This window comes from Pholcus phalangioides, unplaced genomic scaffold (genome assembly GCF_987345545.1).
Source record: "Pholcus phalangioides strain wild (caught in Gottingen) unplaced genomic scaffold, Ppha-v1.0 ptg000019l_1, whole genome shotgun sequence".
Taxonomy (NCBI): Eukaryota; Metazoa; Arthropoda; class Arachnida; order Araneae; family Pholcidae; genus Pholcus; species Pholcus phalangioides.
Window position 1 is genome coordinate 206,770 of NW_028301612.1, and position 26,609 is coordinate 233,378.

General features: G+C 34.9%; 1 long non-coding RNA gene across 2 annotated transcripts; it reads left to right on the forward strand.

Annotated features, from left to right (window-relative positions):
• The first annotated feature begins 288 nt into the window (after positions 1 to 288).
• Positions 289 to 26,362, forward strand: LOC149071064 (uncharacterized). Of its 2 annotated transcripts, XR_016194699.1 has the most exons (4): positions 289 to 569; positions 1,336 to 1,554; positions 19,154 to 19,259; positions 25,901 to 26,362. It is a non-coding gene; the product is annotated as an uncharacterized LOC149071064 (long non-coding RNA). The 2 variants fall into 2 exon arrangements; XR_016194698.1 differs by lacking the exon at positions 25,901 to 26,362 and having other exon boundaries at positions 19,154 to 21,159.
• Positions 26,363 to 26,609: the final 247 nt, after the last annotated feature.

Consider the following 26,609-nt stretch of genomic DNA (forward strand, 5'->3'; position numbering starts at 1 on the left):
AATGGCTTTGCATTAATTATATCATTCATAAAATCTTATAATTTATACATCCTAATATCTAAAATTTTTTTTTTTCAAATGGAGAAGGGGATATAAGCTATAAGGGAAATCATATCATATATTTGAAATCATCAAGCAATCAAAATTCTTGTTTTATTTGTTCAAGTACTCATCATAAATATGAAACGTTGATTGATGAGTAGTTAGTTTTCAAAGCGTCAGACCGTTTTTTTCCAGATTTAACCGTTTTAAAGCCTAAAGTTGATAAAAACTACGGCGTGTGTGATAGGTGGATGGTGAGAAAGAACTTTTGAGTTTGTGTTGATGTTTGTTGTTTTCATCAATTTCAAAAAAAAAAATTCGTGTTTCTCATATGATTGACAATTCACTGGCGGTATATAACCCTTCTGAAAATTCTGTGCGTAATTGGCGTCGTAAGGTCATTTTGACCCCAGCAAGTATTAATGCCATCGAGCTTATATTACTAAAGGGAGAGCCGCCGCGACGGCAGAAATGTCAAATGCAAGGAAACCATGTGACTTCGTGCCTGGCAACTTCGCCATAGAAATGTACAGTTCGGTCTCTAAATATTGCGTTTTAAAGATTAAAGAAAGGATGGAGAACTAAAGATAAAAAAAATTAAATTGTTTATTTCATTAATGCTGGAATAATTTCTTTCATTAATGCTGAAATTCTCTTTCATTAATTCCGGAATTATCTTTCAAATGCTGGAATTATCGCTTTCATTTTATTTTTGAATTGAAATTATCTGTTTCATTTAAACTAGAATTTTTCTTTCATTAATCTGGAATTATTTCTTTCATTAATCTGGAATTATTTCTTTCATTAATCTGGAATTATTTCTTTCATTAATCTGGAATTATTTCTTTCATTAATCTGGAATTATTTCTTTCATTAATCTGGAATTATTTCTTTCATTAATCTGGAATTATTTCTTTCATTAATGCTGAAATTATCACTTCCAATTATTTTGGAATTGAAATTATCTGTTTCATTAAAAAAAAATTTTCTTTCATTAACTCTGGAATTATCGCTTTCATTAATTTTGAAATTATAAATTTTTATCAATGCTGAAACTATCTCTTTCATTAATGCTAAAAATATCTTTGGTTAATGCTGGAATTATCACTTTTATTAATTTTGGAATTATCTTTCATTTAATGCTGAAATTATCTTTCATTAATGTTGAAATTATCTCTCTCATTAATTTTGGAATGATCTCTTTCATTAATTTTGGAATTCAAGATATACAGAAGACTGGATGTTGTGAAGATATTTATTATTTTAGATGTTAATTTTTTTTTTTTTTTTAAGGAAGGAAAAACATCATCTGTGCCTCTACCGGGAGTCGAACCCAGTTCCCTCGATTGCCGGACGAGTGCTCTGACCACTAAGCTACAGAGGGGATAGAGATTTTCCTTCGCTAGAGCGTATATGTGCCAAGGTTGAGTTTTTGACGTGACAAGTGTCAAAAACTGGTTTAAACCGTCCAAAAACCTAAATGAATGCTTTGGGATGTTTCGAATAGAATAGGTATGTAACTTAATGATGAGGCACTTTGATATTACAATGTTTCATTTTCAAACACTAATTTATTAAAATTGAAACAAAATATTAATTATAATTTGCGATTTTGAATTTGAGGTACAAAATGTCTAGAATAGATATATAATTAATAGTATGGTTCATTTTTACCACGTAGCATCCGATAACATGTAACTAATTTTGCGCATTTTTCTACACCTAAACGATTTCTAAGTTTTGAATGGACAAATCCAAAGTTAGAAAATACTCGTTCAATGGAGGCTGAGCTGGCGGGACTGGACAGCAAAAGCATTGCTAGTTTTATGAGTTCAGATGCAGGCTCAGCTGAAAAAGCATTACATTTAGAAAGTCCTTTCCACCAAATCACAGGGTTTGTCATTCTTCCTGCTGCACTGAAATAAGAAGGTGGAAAAGGAGTTTCTTCCGCTTCATATGAAATTAGCAATGGCAGACAACCGTTAATTTTCTCTGTTGCCCATGTGCGAGCCAAATCACTTCGCACATCAGTCAGTCCTTCACCTTTATATTTTGGGTGCAAATTATATGCCAAATAATGAAATGGTCTCAGAATCTGGTTCATCCTGTTTTGTATCTTTTCAATGTGAGGCTGAAGAGCACTTTCTTTGAGAATGCTTAGCCAAACACGGCATGAGTCAGCTATTGTAGCTGTATCTGTTTGACGAATATCCAATGCAACACTTATTGGCTTGAGTTGGAATAAAAGATCTTTACACTGTTTGTATAAATTATAATTGTTGATTAAAATAACAATTCCTTTGTTAATGTCATTTTCGTGATCTTCTACTATTTTCTGAAAAAATGGCTTATTGTGTAAAAATGTTTCAAGGCAAGTAAGTGTACTCTTCCATCGAGTATCACCAGGTAATTGGGGTTTTATTGACCCCATATGTTCATTAAGCCATCCCGAAGGCAAATGATGGTTTCTAAACTATTTTTGTATTTTAACCACCTGTTTGAGCACAGCTTCAGGTGTTAGATCTTGTCTGAGTAAGTTGAGCCAATGAGAAGAGCACCCATATTCTATTAAATTTTGGTCAATCTCATTAAGCAAAAGTTGCCTGGCTTTCTTCATTACTTTCGCATTATCAGTTACAACTGCCTTTACTTCACAAGAATATTTATCGTGGGCCAAACGTATGGAATTGTCAATTATTTGCTTGTGATAATCTGCATTTTTCATAATAGCAACCACTCAACAGATTCAAGAAAATAGGATTTACCTTCAGAATGTATACATGTAGCTATGACTGGATCGTTATGAATATTGCTCCATCCATCTTCAATTAAAGTTACAGCTTTTCCACTGAGATTGTCTTTTGCAGTTTTCTCAACCTCTCTTGTAACTTCATCAAGCAATGACTGAGCCAAAGCTTTTCTACTTGGGGTATTATAACCAGGTCGCAAAGCAGAAACTAGATCTTTGAAACTTGAATGTTCAACAACACTGAATGGGATATTATTGGCATAAAAAAACTTTGCCACTTTTAAATCAATTTTTTTAGTTGTAGCAGAATTTGATTTCACAATGAAGTCATCAATTTTTTGCTTCTTTTTTTGAGTGAAAATTTCAGGTTCTGTTGATTCCAACAAAATAATAGGCTGTGAAGCAATGGACTCTGTAGATGTTGATGTAGTTGCTTTTTGTACATCAGGTATTTGTTCAACATCATTGCCCCTTCCAATACACTGAGCTATATGGCTCTTCATCCTGTCCACACGATTACATCGCATAACTCCACAATTAATGCATTTTGCATATATCTTTCATAGCTGCCAAGTCTCCCGAATTTTTCGGGAATCTCCCGAATTTTAGCTTCATTGCTCGACCTCCCGAAAAGTTCTTAAATCTCCCGAATTTTTACGAAAATCACAAAAATCCCTAATTGTCCCTACACATTCCCTACTTCATTAAAAAAAAATCCCCGCTTATGAAAACAATCCTTAAGAAATTTCTTGTGGGGCATGAAGCCCTTTTTTTTTTCGAAATGATGTCACACGTCGTAAATGGGGAAATTCCCTTTTTAATGAAGTTTTACAAACCCTCTGATGGTAACAAGAAAGTTGTTTGTCATCCTGCAGGGAAATTTCTTAGCAGCTAATAGTCCTGGATAATAATTGAAGATTCTAGTGACGCGTATATGGTCAAAATTTCTTTTGTTGAAGTTACGTACGTGCAATATAACAAAGCATGAATACTGATAAGCAAAAACATATTTAATCAATTTTAAAGATACTTCCAGAAGAGGGCGACTTTTCCTTTTTGTACAAGTTGTGTTACGGACATAAACATCGGTCATGGGAAGACTGACATAATCACTCATGTGAAATGAAAAAAAAAACCATCAAGCAAGTGTCACAAAAAGTCAGTGTTCTTCAAAAATTGACGGTGTTTTCCTTCATCTTCCGATGATTTTGGGGTCATTCGCGCAGAATGTTTGTTCACAGCGTTTCTGATTGAACACAATATTTATTTTTACATCACTGAAGTTTTGGCCTCCAATTTCACTTGTTTTTTGCGTAGGAATTTTATTTCCAAGGGTTTAACTTCCATGTGAGTAAAATCCCTATTTTAATTTGACTAGTTTTTAAGTAGGGATTTTATTCCCTACGCTTTAACTTTTATGCTTGGAAAATCCCTATTTTATTTGGAAAAATCCCTATTGTATTTATTAGGGAGTGGTTTTAGCATAAAATACGGGTTCGCGCGAAAATCTCCCGAATTTTCATTTTCAAAAGTTGGCAGCTATGATCTTTCCATTTTTCTCTACTTTATCAAAATTTTGCCAGGCTATATGCTGTGGCCTTCCACCACAATTCATTATATTCTAAACTAATAATAGACTAAATATTTATGATTTCTTAGAAATTGGTTTCACTAAACATAAAAAAATATCAAATGAAATTTCTGAAATTGGTTTCCATATTAATCCTCACTACTTTACAATTCAAACAATAAATAGCAAAGTTGGACTTTTCTCTAGTACACTGGTCTTTGTCCTCTAAGGGCAGCTGGTGTCTTTATTGGATTATAAGACCATCTGCCCCTAGCATGATAATGCAGTCACTACTGTTGCTGCTTCTTCGTGAAGGAAAAAGAAAAACAAAACCCTGTGAGATAATATACCACTACATTTACATCTGTGATGCAATCCCCATTCATGAATTTTCTAAAAATAGAACGTCAGAATGCATAGCCCAAGGTTAGAAAATGTGGTAAGAATTAGCAATTTTGATATTGTAATGTAACTTAAGTAACTAAGATACTTTATATAAAAAATATGTATATTCAGGCTACTTTTATAAGGTCTTTTTGAAGGGGAAAAAAAATACTTATCATTTAAAAATATACCACCAAATGTAACCCAAGAATAGAAACTGTGGTAACAGTGAAAAATATTGACTAATAATGAACGAATTAATTTTTCAGGGGAAAAATTATTTTAGGATAATTTAGTATTTTAATTGCTGGATATATATATTCTAATGTTATGTACAATAATAATATTGTTTTAAATATCTGGGATTGTCTAGATAATATAATAACAGAAATCAACATTATACATAGCAAGCATGAAAGATCTTTTTAAACATGTATCTGTTGTAAAAAAAAAAAGTAGAGCAGATGTTGATATGCAAATATATATATATTCATATATACACTCATTGCCATAAAAATTTTCGCACCCAGAAGAAGTCGTCGAAATGAAACTAAATTTTACACATGTAAGTACTATGTTGATATAAGTAAGTGATTAGAAAATCCAAGAAAAAGGATCATTTATTGCAGAAAAAAGTACAGATGAACAGAAGTTTTAATACTCTGTTGGACCCCCCTCTAGCGTGAATGCACGATGCGGTACGAGCGTGCATTGAGGCATACAAGTTCCGTATGATGTCCAGAGCCATCTCGTTCCACAGTTGCTGTAAATGCGCCTCTAGTTCTACCAACCTCGTAGGGTGTCCAACTTGCCTTCCCAAATGATCCCAGATGTGCTCGATTGGTGACAAATCTGGGGATAGAGCAGGCCAGGGAAGGGTGGTAATGTGGCGGAGGCAGTCTTGTGACATCCTTGCTGTGTGTGGCCTAGCATTGTCTTGTTGAAAAATGGCTCCTGGGAGCCCTGCCATGAGTGGCAACACATGTGGCTGAAGGATGTTATGGACGTACCGCTGGGCTGTCATTGTGCCATGGATCAATATTAGGGGTGACCGTGTATCGTAAGCAATGACACCCCATACCATGACACCAGCTGTGGGAGCAGTGTGTCGCTGTAAAGCGAAGGCAGGATTGAAGCGTTCACCACGAGGCCTCCACACACGAACACGATTGTCATCACTGCTCAAGTTGAATCTCGATTCGTCGCTGAAGACGACCTGGTTCCATTCCGTTGCAGTCCAATCCCGTCGTGCTCGACACCACTCCAAACGGAGGCGTTGGTGGATGGGTGTCATTGGCAGCACATGTAATGGGCGCCGCGATACCAGATGTCCTTCAGCCAGGCACCTTGCGATGGTTCGGGAAGACACAGGGGCCCGTAGTGAAGCTGCTGCCTGTGTCTGGATAGCGGCCAATGAGGCAGTTGGCTCTACGCGTGCGTTTCGGATGATGTGACGGTCATCTCGACGACTGGTCTGTCGAGGGCGTCCTGAACCTGGTCGCCATGTAAATGACGTCTCTTCTGGAGGTTCCAACACCTCCTCACAGTAAAATCAGAACGGCCTAGTTGACGAGCTACTCGCCGAGCTGACCACCCAGCTTCCATCATCCCGATGATTCTTCCCCTATTGAACTCTGACAACTGCTCATATGGTCTTCGACGGCGGCGTAATGGCATGTCTACTTCAGCATTTCCTTTGCAAACGATTAAATACACTCCAGCAAGCTCTGCTTACCTGTTTTATACTCCAAGGGGAAGGAAGTTCAATGCCCTCTAGTGGCATTACGCAATGCGCAATCACGCTGCATTTCTAATCATTTGCATATCTGCCCGACATGTACCTTCAGGCCAACTTTCGTTTCGATCCCGCAATTATTTCTTGGTGCTCAAATTTTTATGGCAATGAGTGTAAATAAACAGTTGAAGAAATTTTAGAAGGTTGAAACTATCTTGAGTACATTACATATCCTTCCGTAGTTTTATGCTATGCTCTACTCAAATTCTATATTTTACAAGTATATATACATGTATATAATTGTCCAAAATAATTATGTGGGGGGATGGGGAAGAATATTTTAAAATCACACATTATGTATTGCAGCATAGTCACTTTAAGCATTACATGCAATCAATGTGCGTATTTTCAATGGGAATTTATATATTGAAAAGCAGTATTTGAGGTTTTTGACGTGACAGTTTAAACCGCAGCTTAAACCGTCAAAAACTGACATGCGTCAAAAACCTGCCAACCCTGATATGCGCCGAACGGAACCGTGCAATGGACAGTGAACCGATCAGCTAATAGCTCATGGACGATGAGCCACCGATGGCTATATATATGACATGAATTTTGGAATTATCTCATCGATGCTGAAAATATGTTTTCATTTATTATTTTAAACTCGTATTTATGCCATAAGAAAATAATGGGGGATCGTGTTTGTTTTCACCGAGTCATGTAATCTTCCGACGGAGATGTTGGGGTACACCGTTCTCAGCACTGCCAAGGCAGAGACCGCTGACGTCGTACTCCCTCCAGTAATATAAGCTCAATGATTAATGCATTTTAAAAATCAACAAAGAGTCTGGGTTTTTTTTACATGCCTTCATTCATCCCTCAATTAGTTCACTAAATTTTCCAAAAATTTTCTTTTATTAAGCCACACATTCGAAAAAAAATGGAAGGAGACATGACTTTTGAAATTTTTTTAAATTACATATTAGATTTTTGAACGCAATTTTTATGATTAAGAAATGAACAGATATGATTAAAATATGCTCAGAAAATAAAATTTGCAAATTAAAGTAATGCTTATTACATTTTCACAAGCACCAAAATTAGTCTTATTCTAAGTTGAAAACATAGTACTTGCACAAACAACGCCATGAAATATTGATCACACAGATCTTACATACAATTAATTCACTAAAAACACTATCCTCGTGCTCACCTCGGGTATATGTTTCACCATTAATTTCAAACCGCTATCGAGAAAACTGGTGTTCGTCCGAGATGAAATTTTGATCTCAACACTATGACCATTAGACAAAAAATGTTATGACCCCACCTCACCACGGAAACTTTGACAAATGAAATAACAGAAAGAAAAATATAGAACCCCTCATAAATTTGTCAAGACTGTATAAACAATCTGCTCGAAAGGTACTGATAACAGGATGCACCAGGGATGCATTTCTTTCTCAAGGGAGTGGCATGTTGAGCAATGCTTGGGGTCAAAATGACCCCACCGTACCAGTTGAGGGTTAATCGGGGCTCTAAACTGAAGTGTCAATTTTTTGAAGAAATTAATTATTCTTCTATAAACTGTCTACAATACATGAGTTTCAATTCCTCCAGTGAACTCTTCTTATTTTGGTTAGTTTTTTTTGTTATATGTATGCTAATCATATTTGTTGTACATATTACATTGGCATTGTTGAAAAATGTTACTTGTTTATAAGGAATTTCTCAGGAAAAAAAAATGATGGAATAAATTTTTATACATTTATTACAGCACATGGTATTCATTAAATGTTTCGCTTTGTATATCTCGGTAAAATGTACCTTTAGAATTAGTGATAGTAATCTAGTAACTAGCATTATGCCTATCATTCTATGGGCCAAGAACATTGAATTTGTCTAAAATTTATGATAACACCATAAATAATATGGAAATAAGTATCTCCATAAGCTAGTGCTGTGTAAGCCAAGGTTTTGTTGCTAGTTCTGGTGTCCCTCAGGGATCTGTGCTAGGCCCGTTGTTATTTATCATTTTTATCAATGATCTATCCGCACTTTTCAAAAATTGTCTACTCTTTGCTGATGATTTGAAGATTTTTAAAAGTATTGATTGTATTGATGTATGTTATAGCCTTCAAAATGAGCTGTCTTTACTTCACGAATGGTGTTTACTTAATAGACTTAATCTCAATATTGATAAATGTTTTGTTCTTTCATTCACTCACAAAAAGAATCCAATCTTTTTTACGTATAACATTAATAATAGCCAATTGCTTAGAAGAACCTCTGCGACCGATTTGGGAGTTATTTATAGTACCAATTTTAACTTTGCTGATCACATTAAAAATCTTTGCTCTGTGTCATATAAAAAACTTGGTTTGCTTAAAAGAATGTCGAGAGATTTCAAGGATAGTAATACGTTAATATCCCTTTTTAATGCGCTTATAAGATCTAAACTTGAATATGCTTCAATTATCTGGAACCCATTTCACGCTTGCCATATTATGAGTCTTGAAATTATTCAAAACAATTTTCTAAGGTATTTATATTTCAAAAAATATGGTCCTTATAACAATATTCTATCTGCCACTCATCTACGAAACAGTTTCAATGTCAATAGCTTACAAAAACGCAGAGAGTACTTGCTCGTTATTTTTTTCAAGAAACTGTTGACTAACCAAATTGATTGTATACCAATTCTTAATGAAATCTGTTTCAATATTAAGTGTCACAATACAAGATCCAATTGTTTATTTGCCATCAAATCATATAATACTAATATTGGTAATTTCTGTGCTATAAATAGATTTTCTGAATTTTATAATGCGCTTCCTCAACATCTGGATATTTTTCATTCGTCTGTTACCGACTTAAGAAGATTTTTGCTGTGATTGCGTTGTATATATCTTTGTATATAATTTTTGTATTTTGCGTAATTCTTTGTTACTTTTTATTTGTCTTTTGTGTACTTTATCATGTCGCTTTTTCTATTCTGTGCAAATTTTTATTTTTACTGCAAGCTGTAATTGGGTTTAAACCTGTAGCTTTGTTTTATAAATAAAATAAAAAATAAAAATAAAAGAATGCAATTCTAGTAATGTTCTGTGGTCTCCAGAAATATTGTTGCAGGGAAACTAAGCAGGCTGTAGTCCAGAGCCAGCTAGCGGGGAACAGCATCAATATTGATCACTACTTGGCAATTTTTGGTGCCAAACACGTATGGCGGCCTTGATGAAAAATCGCTATCGACACTGAAGCCAGCGTGTAAAACATAAAAATACTGAAAACCAATATGCATAATAGTAATAAAAATATCACTATCTAGACTGAGCATCAAAATAACATAAGGTAACTAAGTCGCTATCCACTCTTTCAAATAAACAACATTGGTTCTTCCTACTGTATAAAAAAATGAAACCGGGACTCTTTTAAATAATAAGGAATTCCAAGAATAAACTGATAAGGGTATGCAAAAAAGTAATAAATATTAGGTACAACCTGATAGAATGATATCCAATCCACATACTGGCTGTATAAGTATACCATACACACAGAAGGTAAGTGGCAAGAAAAAAAAGCAGCAATAGTTTTGTCATTCAAATGGCCAAGGAAATGGGATGTCATTTGGAAGAAAAGAGCACTAGAGAAGGGTTAGAAAGCCAGAGAGGTAACAGCAATGATTCATTTCAAATAGTGTCATTTGGATAAGAAAGGTCTTGAACAAATAGGGCAAAACCCATGCCATTACATCAGCCTTGGTTTTAAAAAAGTCGCTAAGGGAAGTCCATGGGTGACAAATTTGAGGAGTTTGATCCAGAAAGACTAGAATGAATATAGGTTAGTAAAATTTAAAAATCCCACGGGCAACAAAACCGATCTCTGGTGGTACCTGGATAAGCAATGGCATGCTCACCGAATAGCTGTTCCAACTGTTCTATTTTTGGCTATGCAAGCATTGGTATCATGAATTAAAGGTGACATCACTCATTAGAATTGCAGATAATGGCAGAGGCTGATTTAACAGCGGGCGCCCTGACTTCTAAATGACCCCGAAAGACCCAAACTTCACACTTTTTTCTAATTTAGGGAGCCCAATATTTTCATTTGTACCCAGGGCCTCGACCGACTTTAATCTGCCGCTGGATAATGGTATCACTTTTGCAAAGTACAGAGCAGACCAATATCATATGATTTTTTTTATTATAATCATCAGGTCTTTGATTTATGTTATCAATCTAAGTCTCTTTCATCAGTTCTCTGTATATTTCTTTCAACTGACCGCATTCACAGTTCCTCGGCCAGAAGACTTTCCTTCATTAGGGATCTATATAATGTACCACACATTATAGAGAGTAGGGTATACTCTTTATAATAAAATTGTATAAAAAATTTTAATTAAAAAAAATATGATTTTTTTAATTAAAATTAACTGACTGCTTATTAATTAAAATAAATCTTTTTAACCATTAAGAATGCGTATTTTCATATCTTTTAACTGCTTTTCTCTCCTATTTACTCAAAGTTAATTAAGCATTAATGAATAAACTATAAACGAACTACAAGAAAAAAATACAAACACCAAAAATCTGTGTTTATGTAACATGAAAGGTCATTTTGATCACAGATTAACTTCATAGATTAACTTTTTTTTTATAGAAAAAAGTTCTTTTATTCATGAGGCCCCCAACATTAAAGTGAATGAGCAGTGGCAACTTAGTATCATACATATGGTGCAGACATCTCAATTCACTCTATACGCAACCAAAGGGCCATTCAGCATCAACTAAATAAAACAAGTTCTATATTGGCAAGATAGTCTTGCTGCACAATTGGTGGATGTGTTTCAGACAAGCATGATACAAATACAGCCGTTGTGGTGGTCAAGTGGTCATAGTGACGGACTTGCATCATGGGGAACTGGGTTCAAGCCCAACCATCGCCACAGTGGTGGTCGGCAGAAGTTGGTTTTCTGTGATTCCCAACTTCGAGGTGCAAATGCAAGCCAATCTCCCTATTAAAAATGTCTTGCTGCACAGACCAACAGGCTTACAAACAGTGCAAGTATTCAGTCATTACGCATCACTCACCTCGCTTCTGAAATATAGATGGCAGCACTGAAAAATCAAACACAGATACACACTCAGACTGTTAGGTACACACACTTACACTTCCGGTCAGGGTTGTTTGGTTTAAACCTAGTGGTTTTTTCAAAAATCAAATAAAAGTGGCCTAAATATAATTTATTTCTTTGAAAATATATTGGTTCATTATTAGCCAAAATTTTTCATTCCTACCACATTTTAATATTCTTGGGGACATTCTGATGGTATATCTTTAAATGATATAAGTAGTTTTTTCCAAAAAGTCTCACAAAAGTGGCCTGAATGTATATATTTTTTTCATATAAAGTATCTTAGTTATTTAAAGTGATATACAGAAGCCAAAATTTCTCATTCTCACCACATTTTCTAACTTTTGGCTACATTCTGATGCTCTATCTTTAGCAAATTCATGAATAAGTATTGCATTACACATCTAAATGTAGTGGTGCATTATCTCACATGGTTTTGTTTTTTTCCTTCACAAAGAAGCAGTAGTGACACCATCATGCTAGGGGCACACAGGTGGTACAAGACACCAGCTGTCTCTAAAGGACAAAGACCAGTGTACTAGTAGCTACATTACCCCACAGACATTTTCATTTTCTTTCCCATAAGAAGGCGCACATCTCAAACTTTATATCACCCAGTCTTGATATTAAATATTTTTTTTTTATACTTTCACCATTAAGCTCAGTTAATCAAGGTTCTACTGTATAAAAGTAACAGATTTACGAAAAATAGTCAGCTATATACGGGGTGATTATAATTTGAAGTTTTGGTTCCAAAACTATACAATAAGAACTACTGATCAGCAGTGCCGTCTTAGGGAATGGGCCTGTCCGGGCACCTCAAGAGAAAAGGGGCCTCACAAAAATGAGATCTAGTTGAAATTTCCGAGAATTTGCCTGGTAGGGTCTCAGAAAGATCACTTGGCCCGGGGCCCATGATGCTTTTAAGACGGCCCTGCTGGTCAGAATGACTTGGAAAATTTGCATGGATACTCCTGAAGCAACAAAAATTTTCTTTGGCAAAAGAAAAAATTGCAAAATGTGCAAGTAGATCATGCTGTACTTGGCCAGCAGGATAATACCATTTTGTATAACCACATCATTTCAGCACTTCAACAACATCAGTGTATGGATAGTACAACTTTTATCAAGTTGCACATTGCAATACCAGCAAAGCAGCTGCTGAAGAACCATTTTGACAATAACAGCATGACATGACACCTGGCCGTCAGTTCACCTGACCTTAACCCTTGCAACTTCTGGCTGTGGGGGAGGATGGAGGGGTACCTCAAAATGTTATGAACAGTGGTCGAATTGCAAACTCTGGTGAATTGCAAGCACATCCACATCATGAACATGGCATACTCTGATCTGTTGTTGAACAAGCATTTTTGTGCTTTCATCTTATAGCCTGAACACAGTGGACAACATATTTAACATTTCTTAAGTAAGTTGTAGTTTTATTTGTTCAATTACTTCATTTTTGTAATGTTTCCATGAATTATGAAATCAGGTAATGCTAATTAAGTTATCATTTTGCCCTGACTGGCTATCATTTCCATTCTGCGAGCAAGTTTCCCATGTGTTGGATGAGTACAGTGTCGTTAATTTTACATTTTAAAATATTTTTTTCCCCCTTTGCCATTTAAAATTCCATTGCTTCAGGAATATTCATGTACATTTTTAAGTCATTCTGACGATGGTTCTTTTTTTAAAGTGTTTTAAAATCAGAACTTTAGTTATAATCGCCCCGTATATATCATAAATCATCTCTAATTAATCTGCATTATTTATGCTTCATTAAATAGGCCTACATTATATTCACCTAATTTTTATAGCAGCTTGTGCAAAAAAGATTCCTAATTAAGCATACTGAAAGTAACTGGAGAAAAAACCTTTATATTATATGGTTAATAATAACCTTAAAAATTTTCAAACACAAAGTAATTCATAGAGTTAAGCAAGAAAATAACTAAATTGCAAAAGTGGATTTTTGTTAAAATGTAAGAAATATTTGCAGATTAATTCATATGGAAATAGTGTTAATTACATTAAAAAACAATTAATTTTAATTAATTATTAGAAGTCAATGATTTTTCATGAATTTTATTATTTTTTCTGTTAATGTTATTTAAACCAAAAAAAAATGGTTTTTTTACCAACCCTGCTTCCGGCACAACTCACAAGGTAATAAATTGTCCATGGAAATAGACCCGAGTTGTGCTCAGTTTAAAAGAAGCATATAAATACAGGGTCACAACAGGCAAAATACCCAACGAGGTGGCTGAGAAAAAGATACCCATAACAAATATGGATGTCATATTTCTAAAATACATCAACCCAATTAAAAATTCAATTAAAAAACTATTAAAAAAATTATATAAACATGATAAAATATCATACAATGCCCATAATATATATTTATGGTTGTCTTATTTTAAGTATGGATAGCTTGCATATATAGAAATGTCCTCTCTTCTTGTCAATACAAGATTCATTGAAAGACTGCTTATTTGTGGAGATGAAGATTACGAGGAAGAATATTCATCATGCAGTGATGATGTTTCGAGAAGTTGAAAGCTCAATGATATTTATGTTGGTACATCTATTATTATTTTGAATCAGCGATTAGGGCATAGAATTCAAGGCTTTATGCAAAAAATAATTTCTCTGTTTTTTAATCAGGGGAACCCTTGTGCCACATCGTAATGCACTGAAAGTACTTGGTGCAGTTTAGCTAAGAGCTGAATTCAACTCCCTATATTTTTCTGCAATTTTTTTCCATGCACAAAATCTAGAAATAGTGCAGTTTTCTACACTGTATCTAGGGATTAAGTTCAAGTCTATATTTACCCCCAACGATCTTCTATAGGCTATTTCTTTTAATCATTCACTTTTACATATGCATGTTACATATCAGTAACATGCATATCATACCAGGTCAGGGTTGGGTTTTGGACAAGACAAGCATCAAAAACTGGTTTAAACTGTCGAAAACTATCGAATATCCTCAAAAACCTAAATGAATGTTTTTTGATAATGTTTTGAACACAATAGGTATATAACATGATGGAAAATTTATTGTGGGTTGGGTCGTGTAACTCAAGAGTCTGGAACATATAAAATATAATTTTATGGTTTATTAATCTAAGCTGCTCATTACCTGTGTTAAATTTGCTAAGCTGAATAGTTGTAAATAGTTGATAAGGTTTTCGCGGCCATCATTTGATAAAAATTGTTTTTTCGGGTTCGAAGACCGTCGTCCATTTGAGTTAGTTCTCAACGTTTCCCCAACACCAGTGGTTGGCATCATCAGGAGAATAGATAAACTGGATCAAAGTCAAATTTTCCGGAGTCTCAGGTTGTATTTATGTACATAAGTGGCTTGAACTACACTATTGTTTTGCGATTGGTCAGTTGATTCTATGGGTGGCAGCGTATTGAAAACAGTTGTTATGCTGGTAGAACCTGATTGCCGAGAGATGTGGAGTTATTCTGTTGCTGGATCTTGAAGGGGAATGTTCTTGTTCTTCTGAGAGCTGGTGTCCAGGATCTGCTGAATTTCAAAGTTTCTTCTCTTCTATTATAGCTGTTTTTGTGCTTGTATATTTCAATAGTCTCTCTGTAGATTCATGGGAAGAAGTGGTCAACATTAGCTATTACCTGTGTTTTGCTGAACTGTACACTGTGGTTGTCGTAAAGCGCATGCTCTGCCACCGCCGACTTTTCTGTTTGGCCCATTCTGCAGCATTGGAGAGCTTATAAACTATGCATGTTTATGTGCTTGAGCACTTAAAATCAGTTTTCCGTTCTAATGGGAACACACCAACAGATATGTTCGTAAGCTCTCCAATCATCATCCTCACCAAAAACGAGGCATACTGAAAACCTTGATCGAGAGGGCAAGAAGACTATGTGAAGGAAAAGATCTAGGTAAAGAGATTGAGCACTTAAAATCAGTTTTCCGCTCTAATGGGTACACAAAAGACGACATCAAAAAAGCCTTACTCTCCATGAAGGAATCACCAACGGAAAATGAGGAGACACAATCAATTGGAAAAGCTGTGCTGCCTTTTATCCCCGGAGTGACGGCAAGAATCAGCAAGGTCATGAGAAAACATTATATAAAGACCATTTTCAAACCAACCAGAAAAATATGTGAAATGCTGCGATCAGCAAAAGACCACTGTAACCCTCTATCAACACCGGGGATCTACCGAATACCGTGCACCTGTGGTCAGGTATATATTGGAACCACAAAAAGATCTGTGGCCACGAGAATAAAAGAGCACGAACGATGCTGCAGAATGGGCCAAACAGAAAAGTCGGCGGTGGCAGAGCATGCGCTTTACGACCAGTGTACAGTTCAGCAAAACACAGGTAATAGCTAATGTTGACCACTTCTTCCCATGAATCTACAGAGAGACTATTGAAATATACAAGCACAAAAACAGCTATAATAGAAGAGAAGAAACTTTGAAATTGAGCAGATCCTGGACACCAGCTCTCAGAAGAACAAGAACCTTCCCCTTCAAGATCCAGCAACAGAATGACGACAACAGCCAATCAGATAACTCCACATCTCTCGGCCAATCAGGTTCTACCAGCATAACAACTGTTTTCAATACGCTGCCAGCCATAGAATCCAGTTTATCTATTCTCTTGATGATGCCAACCACTGGTGTTGGGGAAACGTTGAGAACTAACTCAAACGGACGATGGTCTTCGAACCCGAAAAAACAATTTTTATGAATAGAGTTGCTTATTCAAAATATGTATGATAGGGCATCAGACTTAGATTTTTGACTTCAGAAACTAAATCAGTATTAAAACAGTCAAAAATTTATTGCCAATGTTGTCAACTAGTTTTTCTTAACCTGATAGATATGTTAAATAACAAAACACTTTTATGTAGATTAAAGGGCTTTATGTTCGGAATGATAATTACTGAGAAAACATCTATTTTGATAATTTAAATTTTCTGTTTTCCCCAAAATTTTATTCCATATAAAAATTATCACGCAGCATCTATTAATACACTAATTAAACTCATTTATTTTCACCTAAAAATTTCTTGGCTCTGTATAAATTCACTGAGTTTTGAAGAGTATTTTCAACCAAAGCAGAGCTGACAGGACTTGATACCCAAAGCATTTGTTTTGCACGTTTGAATACAGCATCAATTGGAAAACCATTGCATTATAAATGCTAGTAAATACCATATCATAGTACAAAAGTAAGAATGACTAAGTTTGACAAAGGATAAGTAATAGGAGTTTCTTAAGCATCATGTACAAGCTAGCATTGCCAAATTAAATGGCATTTTAGTCATTCAATTTAGTATTTTGATCGCTAGATATATTTTAATGTTATGCACAATAAGAATATTGTTTTAAGTATCAGTGATTATCTAGATAATTTAATACTAACAAAAATCAACATTAAATAGGCTATATGATGCAATAAACTTTTTTAAACACTTAGCTGTTGTAAAAAGAGTACCATACACAGTGTAGATGGTTTATATTTTATTCATTTATTCAATATTGGTTGGCAGAGGCCTATACAAGAGGATGTAAAAGTTATGTGTGATGAAAAAGACGGTTGGTGGGGTACAGATTTCTTTGGCAATTATGTGTTCAAAGAGCTTGCAACAAGAGGAGGTGATTGCGATAGGTCTAAAGTTAAGAGGGTGGGACAGTGAATCTGTTTTATGGATGGGAATTATCTTATTAATTTTCCAATCAGAGGGAAGGTTAGATGTGTTCAGTGAGACGTTGAAAATAACAAGGAGATAGTTACAAATTTCATCTGTGCAGAATTTGAGGATATGATTTGGGATCCCATCGGGGCCAGTAGAGGGGAGGGGGTTTAGTTTTTTTAGAAGATTTCCGGGAGACCAGCTTTAGAGATGGGACTAGAGTTGTGAAATGAATCAGAAAAGAAATATTGGGGGGGGGGGAAGTGGAATGGAAGGAAAAAACAGAAGAGAAGGCCCAGTTAAATGTGGAGGAAAGATCAAGGCGAGAAGTTAGGTCAGAGTTGAAGTTTTGAGTGAGGAGGTGCTGGCTGTTTTGATAGCAAATGCTCATATATAAGCAGTTGAAGAAATTTCAGAAGGTCAAGAATCATCGTGAATCAAAGAATGTCAAATCATTCCATAGTTTTCCCTTCAGTGTTTATGTTATGCTTTATTCAAATTGTATATTTTATAAGAGAAAAAAACTTATATATTGTCCAAAATAATTCTGTGCAGAGTAGAAAATTATTTTACAATCTATTAAATATTTATTCTCTGTATAACATAGTCACTTTAAACATTACATGCAATTAATGTGTGCATTTTCAATGAAAATTTTTATATCGAAAAGCAATATTTGAAGTTATGACGGTGGGTTTTTGATGTGACAGTTTAAACCATCAAAAACTGCCATGTGTCAAAAACCTGCCAACCCTCTCTGTACCAGGTTACTTTTTACTTCAATATCATTAAAGTTATATACAGGGAAAAACAAAATTTAAATTTTTTGAGTTAAATCAATCATTTTTTAAAAATGATTATTTTTAAAAAATCAAGTGATTTAAATCGTGATGTTAATCATGATTTAAATTGTCGTACCCTGATAAAAAGAAAAAGCTATACTGTAATCCCCCTTTTGGTTATTTTTTCTTTGGTGAGAAAACAGAAAAGCATGATGAAAATTGCCAAGAGTGAAATGGAGTCATATTTTTAGACATCTTTCTTGCCAAAACAAAAAAATTTCCAAGATAAAAATAGAGGATCATAGACTAGACACGGGATTGAAAGTATTAAAAACCAGGACTCTTGTTTAAATAATGCAACAGTCAAGGCAAAAAAGCTCTTTGTGTTTGGTCAAAAACAGTCCATGGGTGAAAAAAAGATTTTGCGGGATTGAAAGTATAAAAAAACAAACAGCCAGCATGCAAAAAATTAATATAAGTGGAAATATGAATGTACAACCTGAAAGAAAACAAATTTGAAACAAGATATTCTAACAAGGAAAAACTGAATTTAACATACTAAATATAAGTAATTAATACTAAAAAATAAGCTCCCCAAAATGCTAACAGACTCAGTTGATTCAAATGCAGTGTTCTATACAAAAGCCTATTATTGTTAGTGACCTCTATGGGTGGCTTCACTTTCAGACTATAATCAACCGTAAAAAAATGGCAACCTAAAAGCTGAAGGAAATAATGTGCAGCAAAAAAAAATTGCAACCATTGCCAACCAGAAAGAAAAGCGCCTACTGGCTAGAAAAAAAATTGCTAAAGTAAGTTGTTAGAAAAAAAAAGATTATACTATAGCTGTCAAAAACAATGCTTGCCCCAACAAATTAAGTTGGCATCAAAATGGTTTTTTGATTTGTCAAGTCTTGACATAACAGTGGGTTCACAACACTTTTCCAGCTAAATGCTGGGAAGGTGCTTCATGTGGTTGTAGTATTGTAATAATGTGCAACGTATCAATTGAATGTCTTCAAAATTTTCTGTCGAATTGTCTAACATGTAATAATTTTTTTTTTTACTTTCCAGATAGCATACATGACGACGGTGTTGATGAACAGAACAACAACGTGGATGCTACCAATAATGGTTGGGCGACTTGACAGAGGATTGAATGAAACATTAATTTCTGTTTGTGAGATAACACTAAAATCATTTTTTCCAGTCAATTTTCTCTTTGCTGGCTTTGTTCATAATTTAAAAAAAAGAAAAAGAATAATAATGAGTAGCTCTATCTCTAGGTATAGAAAAGTTGAGAGAAAACAATTTAGGCTTCAGCCAAATGTTTTCCAAACCAAGCAACTCTTTTGCTTGTCAAAATATTCCAAAATAATGTTTTGTTATACTTTCCAGAACTTGACCTTTTTTTCATATTAACAAACACACCAATTCCGAAATTAATATCGCACAGCTGGATAAATCCAAAAAATTAAAAATTTAGGCACCAGCACAATTTCTTAGGAGCCCATAAATACATAGATATAGCATACATACTCATGGCTTATGAAAAATGGTCAAAACTAATGTTTTTCAGACTTTTTTGGAGATGCATTGTCATAAAATCAGAAAGTTTTGTGCAACTTATAAACTTCAATTTAGCAATTGCATATAAAAAATTTTAGGTGTCAATACTGATTTTATAATTGAGTCTATACTACTACTAAACCACACATGCACCTCGTCCATATCCCTTTGCATAACCTCTAACGAATTGTTACATGTTGGAGCGTACGTGTATGTGTAGTGAAACCTGACGTGAAGTTTGTTTCTGTTTAATGCTTGTTATGTGTAGTGCTGCTATCTGCCACCAGCTTTTCTAACTATGAGTGAAGTTTAATTATTGAATAATTTATCATTGTAAGCCTGTTGCTCTCTGTGGTGAGACTTTTTAATGGGGAGATCGCTCGCATTTGTGTCTCAAAGTTGGGAACCACAGAAAACCAACTTCAGCCAACCACCACTGTGGCTACGATGGGGTACGAACCAATAATTGCATCTGTGTCCTGGAGCTTGGTATTTGTTAAACCCTACTATATTGGTAGGTTATAATCCAGCCCACCATTAAATTCAGGGCTTAACAAATCCTAGGTATCAGATCTCCATGGCAACTAGAAAATTGGCATTGGTGCCTAAAATTTTTTGTATGTGTTCACTGAATCAGAGTCTAAGTAGTATTCTGATTCTGGCAGTTTTTAACAAAGGGATGGGCCATTAACTCCCGGAAAGTCCAAAAACATTATTTAGGACTGTTTCCTGTAAAAATTATTTTGTTCTAAAATATAATTTTTGTCTCCTTAAAAATTTGGAGGGTGCCTAACTTTCTTTTTTCAATATGTGTCAAGCTCTGATTGAAACCCCTCTGAACTGCTTCAATTTGAAATAACTTGCCAATGTTTGTCCCAGTAGCCTATCCTATAATCTTGTAGTTATACATAGGCGTACAAAATTTGAAGCTTTAATGCTACTATTAATTTTTATTTGCTATAGTGCCTTGCCAGCTGGTAAACTTTTTCCATGCGTGAGTTTTCAATGTATATATATATGTTATCCTTTGAAGACGACACCCATAGCGTGTTGAAATGCATTTGGAATTTTATAGTACTTTCTGGTATTTGCCTTATTTGTTGACGATTTTTTGAGAATGTCAAATCTTGCTTAATTTTTAAAGAGATTTCACAGATGCCTGATTTAATCAATTCCATTCCCTTTGTTTGTGTCATTCAGCACCTCTTCTTGCCTGCCCATCCAGTCCTCCCATCTGATCAGTATACTTTTATTACCTGGAGATACTGAATCAAACCCTGGTCCCCACAGTTAACCACTTTCTACCACCCGGTCATAATAGATCCAATATTTCCTCTGCAACTGCTAACCCATCAAATAAATTTGTCTGATTCATCCATCCTCCACACTATTCAAGACACCCATTACCTATTCTCAACCAACTAACAAGGGTATGAAAAAATCTTTTTTTTTAAATCAAAAAATCTGATTTTTTTTATTTAAATTAGATTTTTTAAATTAAAAATAACTGACTGCTTATTAATAAAAACAAATCTTGTTAATCATTAAGAATGCATATTTTCATATCACCCAACTGCTTTTTTTATACTAATCACTGAAATTTAATGAATTAATAATTAAACTACAAATGAACTACAAGCAAAAAATACAAACACCAAAAATCTGTGTTATTATTTCATGTTATTATATATTTTGTATATTGTAATTTGCTGTTTGTTTGTTTTAATTTAAAAAAAAAGTATGGATAGCTTCTCGATTAATCCCAACTTCCATACTTCCATCTATAAAAGATTAATTTCAAAGAGTTTTTAATTTATTATTCTTGTAACTTTGAATGAAACAAATTTCATGAGGTAGTGTCTAAAAATTAATTTTTGTGTGGCTGATGTATTTTATGTGTTTTCAATTTTTTGTATTTTTCAATTTTGCTATTTTCATTTTTTCGGACTTCCAAAAAGCTTGTTTGGCAAAAAATGTCAGGGGAATGAATGGTAAAATATACCCATCTTTGGCTTACCATCATCAGAAACTTTTTTTTGCTTTTGGGACAGTGTGTGTGTGTGGGGAGGGGTTCCCCCCTTGAGAAAGACCTCCTCATTGTTCTTTTAACTCCCTTTTTATGTTCATCTTTGTTTTAATTTTTCATTTATATATATAAATGATATCAATTATACACCAATGTGCATAATTAAGGGAATTTACACATTGTGTCTAATTTCACAAAAAGTACTGAACCAATAAAATAATGAAATAATAAGTACTGAAATAATCATAATATAACATTAAAGGTCATTGAGCCCAAATTAACTTCATGGATTAACATTTTTTTTGTAGAAAAAAAGTGTTTTTTTTCATGAACCCTCCACCCCCATTAAAGTGAATGAGTGGTGGCAACTCAGTATAACACAAATCTTGTGCAGACATCTCAATTCACTCAATATACAACCAAAGGACAATTCAGCATCAACTAAATAAAACAAGTTCTATATTGACAAGATTGTTTTGTTGCAAAATTGGTGGAAGTGTTTCTGACAAGCATGATGTTGCTTAATAGTTTACACATTGTCATTCTTTCATAGATTTAATGAGTTTTGGTTAAAAAAAAAAGAGAACTCAAAATTTTAATATGAAAAGTAAAGTCAAAAGCCCAATGATATCTATGTTTGTACAACATCTACTATTATTTTGAATCAGCATTTAGGGCAAAGCTTTATACAAAAAATTATTCCTGTTATTTAATCATGGGAACCCTAGTGCCACATTGAAATGCATTGAATATAGTGCAGTTTAGCTCCCTATATTTTTCTGCAATGTTTTCCATGCACAAAATCTAGAAATAGAGCAGCGTCCTTTCTGCTCTGTATCTATGGATTATGTTCAAGTCTATATTTACCCCAAAGATCCCTATACTTCTTTTAATCGCAAACTTTATCGCATATCAGTAACATGCAAACCATACCAGGTTACATTTACTTCAATATGATTGAATTTATGTAAAGGAAATACAAAATTTAAATTTTGTGATTTAAATCAATGATGTAAAAAACAAATCAAGTGATTTAAATTGACGTACCCTGCAACTAACTTTCCTTACCACAAAACAGGACTCCTTTAGCCTCCAATTACCGTATATACTCGTGTATAAGCCGACCCCCCCCCCCACCCCACCACTTCAGGACCACCAAATCCACAATAAATTTAAAACCAGTGTATAAGCCTACCCCAAAAAATCTGGGCATTTCAGAGAAAAAAAATCTTATATTTTCATGTGAAATTAATAGCTTACAGAAATTTACAATAGAAAATGATTCAAACTTTTTAAATTCGTTTCTTCTAAGTCTCCAAGCTCATGGTAATCCATCAGATCATCATAGGGGGGTGCGGTATCTTTGTTTTTATCTTCATCTGGGCTGTCATCACCATTGCCTCTTTCAAAAAGGATATCGTCAGTTCCGTTCTTCGCATTGCTGATGCAACACTTTTTGAAGGATCGGACGATAATTTTAGTGGAAACAGAATTCCATGCCTCATGTACCCATTGGCACACTAAGACAATGTCAGGTTTCTCACTGCACCACTATTTGCAGTTCCTTTATCATCAGAACTCACATTCGATCCACAAATTCCTCAAATAGTCTTTAAGAGGCTTGTTGATGCTCACATTAACAGGCCTAAAGGCGTACAATCAACGTTAGCCACCACCAACCAATGATGTTTTCAATTTCTTTGCCTTGGCTTTGACATTATCTGTTCTGTGAGGTTTGAACATATCCCACACCAATAATGCTGGTTTCTCGAACACTGCTACAAAAATTACTACTGATTGCGGGTTCGATATTTTTTCATCAAAAACTGGCCAGAGTATAAGCCGACCCCCCCCCCCCACTTGGGGAATGAATTTCTCCACAAAAAAAACTTGGGTTATACACGAGTATATACAGTAATTGGATTATCCAAATGTCTGAGTGCAGTTGAGGAGAGGTTTTTCCAGTCAAGGAACTCCAGAGTAGAGTCTCTGTTCTTTCCTCTAATTTAAATTACCTCCAAACTTCCCTCACCTCTATAATTATTTATTTAGAGGACTGTTCTCGCCACCACAACCTAATTTTCGTAATATCCAAGAGGAACTTGATTTTGAAACCACTGCAATTCTCGAATTCAATATTATCCAATGCTGCTACAACTATCTAGATATTAACATTTTATACGAATGTTTTAACATCTGGCTGTTGTGAAGATGAATTTTTGGAAAGAGAAAATTCAACTACCTTTGCAGGGAATCGAACCCACATCCTTCCACTTTCTGGGTGAACACCCTAGATCACTAGACTACAAAAGCAACGATTCTCTCAATCTTTCCTTGTAGCTTGTGTGTACTGAAAGGGACCGTACATGGGCGGCTTGACCTGACTCAGCTCACAACTGCTGATGCTGTCACCAGATGTCGACTTATGAAAGGGTGACATCACTCTTTGCTATCCATACAAAGGTTTTAACAAGTGACTGTTGTGAAGATGAATTTTTGAAAAGAGAGAAAATTCAACAGCCTTTGCAGGGAATCGAACCCAAATCCTTTCATTACATCATGCACTTATAAATAACACTGACTATGTTTGGGACCCTAGTATTAACAACATTATCCCCATTGCCCCCTCTCATGCTAACTTCTTCTTTGCCTTCCTTCCTTTGCCTGCCTCCTCCCAAATCTCTGCGGTCTCCCCTTTAGGCCATCTTCCTCGAGCAATCACAACGTCCACCTAACTTCCAGATTAAAAAATAAAATCTTTAAAATGGGAACTCTATTATCATTTGTAACTTAAAAATTAAAGTAAAATTTCTCAAATCATTCCTGCTTATCCATAATTCCCACTTTCTTGAAGTTACAGAATCATGGTTATGTAATATGATTAATAATTCTGAAATTCTACCACCTGATTACAATGCTTTCCGAAAAGACGAACTCTAGGGTGGGGTCCTACTTATCTACAATAATTCTATTCCTCTAACTGAAACTCTATTAAATTCTGACCTTGAAATTGTTCAAGAAAAAGATCATAACTCCCCATCAGCCTCCGTAAAGTCTGATTCCCCTCAGGCATTGGTCCTCTCCCCGTTATTATTGATTTACATTAATGACCTCCTGAATCCCTCAACTGCATCACTAGATTCTGTGCAGATGACTGCGTTGTTTTCCGCATCATTCACCAACAGTCTCAAGAACTTCTCCAAAATATTCTGGTTTCTATCTTTGACTGGTATTCACTATTGCAGATGCCTATCAATATTTCGAAAACAGTTTTCGTGAGAGTTACTCATAAATTACTTCCTCTTGAATACTTCTACTCACTCTATAATTTAACCATATCTCAAATTTCTGAAATTAAATACCTCTGTGTCATGATCTCAGCTGACCTATGTTGGAACAAGCATGTTGATTACGTCCTACGAAATGTCTCAATACATATAAACTTTTCTTCCTCCACTGCAACCTCAAACATTCCCCTGGGGATATCAGACTGCTCTGCTATCAAACTTACATCTCTCCCATACTTTCCTACGGTGCTGAAATCTGCTACCCCCACACCTTCACTAATATAGATAAACTTCAATCAATCCAAAATAAATCCACCGATTTTATCCACAATGGTCATCTTTTGTCCTTTGTGTTCAAACTAGAAAACAAACTTAATCTCCTCCCCCCTGCTACTTTGACTTATTTCTCGACTAACCCTGTTATATAAGATCTATCATGGTCATCTTAACTTTGATACTTCTGGTATTCTAGCTAAACTCTTACATCTCCAAAAGACTCAACCATTCCCTTAGAGTAAAACCAATTTATGGTTCCACTGACTGTTTTGAATACAGCTTCTTTCCTCCTACCATTGGTGAATGGAACAAACTCCCCAGTTCTATTGTCAACTCCCCCGCTATCACTTGTTTTTTGCACAATATCAAACAATATCTATGTCTCATTCAACCACATTCTCTTGTATAGGCCTAGGGCCGACAATATTGTATAAATAAATAAATAGGAATATTCTCTATCAGGCATTTAATATACTCTCCTTCAATGATGTCTTCTGCAGATGAAATGACAGGTTATTCTTAAGCCTTGAGATAGTATATATAGTATTGTTGTATACACTGAAATGTGTTCAGAAGTAGTATTCTGGTGACTGCGGAAAGTTTTGATTTGATGATGTCATTTTTTGTTAATTGCTATTATAAATGATTATATCTGTCTTACAGGTAGCAAATGTGGAATCATTCAAATTCAAAGCAGGGCCACCAAGTGTCCTTGAGAAAGTTCCATTCAAACCAAAAAAGTCTCCCAAAAGACCAATTAGTAATAAATTCTATTTGGTATCTTTCTTTTGATATAATTTGTATATATTTACAATATTAGCAAAATAATCGGCACTGCCTAGGGTTCCCTCCATGTACTGGGAGCATAAGAGAAGTAACAAACCATTGTATGGGGATAAACATGATGCTAGGGAACCAAAGTAAACATTCCAGGAGTTGTTGTTAAAGCCCAACAAACCGACGGCTCTAAGAGCCCTGGGCATGTCGATTGTGCCTACATCTGCTGTGAGGAGACATCTTTCAAACTTCCCGACATATTTTCTATTTATTCGGCAGAACTGTACGCAATCCTTCAGGCTCTACGTCATATACGGCGCAAACGCCACCGACGATGCATCATTTATAGTGACTCTCTCAGCGCATTACAAGCACTGTGTTCCTGTACGTTTCACATTCATCCATTCATTCATGCCATTTTTCATGAACTACATTACCTCACTCATCATGGTACCACAGTAAAATTTTACTGGGTACCAGGTCATGTAGGAATACCGGGCAACGAGAAAGCAGACAGCGCAGCTCGAACAACAACTAACATTGATAATAGCCTTTTGATACCTGCCAGTGACCACTTCTCAATCCTCCGGGAAGT